The 1,952-nt window shown below is 56.9% G+C and overlaps 1 protein-coding gene across 2 annotated transcripts in view; it reads left to right on the top strand.

The window, feature by feature from the left end:
- LZTS3 (leucine zipper tumor suppressor family member 3) overlaps positions 1 to 1,952 on the top strand; it is a 45,454-nt gene that overhangs the window by 7,315 nt on the left and 36,187 nt on the right. The window lies entirely within an intron of this gene.

Genomic DNA, 1,952 nt, shown 5'->3' with positions numbered 1-1,952 from the left:
TGTTTCAGCCAGGCTGTGTACACGTCACCTTTCAAAGTGTGGGATGGGAAGACAGGAAAGGCTGTTCCCGTTGTGAGGATCGGCTGGAATGGGTCCTGAAGGTGGCTCAGAGCCAGCAGGGCAGAAAGGAGAGGATGAAAACATCCCCCAAAATCATCAGGGATGCTGGGATGAGACGGGCAGAGCTCCATCCCCGCAGGCCCCTGCACCCCATGGCTCTCCTGCCCAGAGCAGGGGGTCCCTGGTGGTCCCTGCCCAGGGGAGGGGGGCTCTGGGACGACCAGGACCTGTTCTTGGCTCAAATCTCTCTTTCCTCCAACAAACGCGTTTCTCCAAAGGTCTCTGCTAGGAAAACCCACACCTCCACCCGCCGCAGCTCAGCAAGGACACAAACAGCCGTCTCCAGGAGCGGGCTGAGCACAGCCCATAAAGCTCGTGCCAGGCTCAGGGAGACCCTGATGTTCTCCCAGCTCCTCCAGTAATGCAAATAATAAATCACTGCTGCCGAGCTGGTGCCCAGCCAGCCGCGGCACGGCAGGAGTTTGTTCTGCTCCCTCTCCCACCTGCTGTGCTCTTCCTCCCGCCTGCCCCACTCTTCCTCCCTCCCAGCGCTTTTCCAAGCCCCAGGGCTTGCTCTGTTTGGGGATCAGGGTGTCCCCAACATGCTGGAGTGGTTTTAGAGCTGTTGAGTCTCAAATGGAAAGTTTTTAGTGTGTTTTGTTCCCTGCTACTGGCACTGTGCCGTCCTTGGCAGGTTCCTTAGCCTCAGTTTCCCCTCGGCCAGGCTGCCCTGCAGCCTCCCAGGGGATTGTACACGGAATGGGGGCTGGTCTGGGGACTAGGATGAGGTATTTCAAAACCTGATCTGGCGGCTGAAGGGGTGGATGTGCCTCCTGCACGTGTTTGGGGTGGGTAATCCCCAAATCCCCAAAAAAACAAGTGTGTTTTCCAGCAGAGCCCAGACAAACTCATCTCCTGCAGCCCAGGAGGGCTTTGGGACCAGCCAAACCCAGCCCCGGCCTGTTGACATTCCTCAGTGCCAGCCAAGAGCTTTGCCTTCCCCTCCACGCTCTCAGGAGCCCAAATTAGCTTTTAATAATAATATTTCATTTAAAAAAAATTAAAAAAAAAAAAAATCTCCGGGCAAACAATCCGGCCTTGGCGCCCGCCGGGACAGCAAACACTCCCCGAGGGGCACCAGGTGTGGTGCATTCCTGATGGCTGGAAAAGAAAGGAGGGATTATTTCCCTCTCCCTGCGATGTGCGGGGTGAGCCGGAGCAGCCAGGCCGGCTCCAGGCAGGGCTGTGGGAGGTGGGTACGTGGCTTTGGGAAGAGGTTCCTCAGCCAAGCCCCGAGCTCCAGGGCTGATTGATGCTGGCGTTTCTTTGTTCCGCACGTTTGCTCCTGGCCGAGGTGTGGGATTTCAGGCGATAGAAGGGATCTGTTTGTTTTAAAAACAAGTCCTGCAAACCACCCGAGGGATCCCTGGGCAGCCACCCCGTGCCACGAACGCTCCTGGCACAGCCACCCCAGCATTTCTGTGGATACATCCACCACCCAGAGGTTATTCCTCCAAGCTGGAAAACTTGATTTTTTCCTTCTTTAACGAAGCTTCCCATCAATCCGTTGACGTCTTTCGCTCTCATCCTTAGAGGAGAAGCTGAGGACAGGCAGGACAAGGTGTTACAGCCCCAATCTCGGCTTTGCCCGGGACACAAACCGGGGAAAACCCTTTCCTCCAGCTCCCCACCCTTGGCTTTGGAGCGCAAAGCAATTCTGCACCCCTCCAGGGTTTAAAAGGCAGGCAGACTTCTGGAGTGCCGGATAATGTTCCTCAGGGATAAAACCAGGGCATCTGTCATCTCCCGAGGCGGGCAGCCAAACTCCTGCCCCAGCTCCAGCGCGACATCAGGGCAGCATCCCGGGGGACAGCACGGGGGAGGTGACACCC

This window comes from Parus major, chromosome 4 (assembly GCF_001522545.3).
Source record: "Parus major isolate Abel chromosome 4, Parus_major1.1, whole genome shotgun sequence".
NCBI lineage: Eukaryota > Metazoa > Chordata > Aves > Passeriformes > Paridae > Parus > Parus major.
The sequence above is the reverse complement of the archived record's forward strand: the minus strand, read 5'-3'. Positions and strand labels throughout refer to the sequence as shown.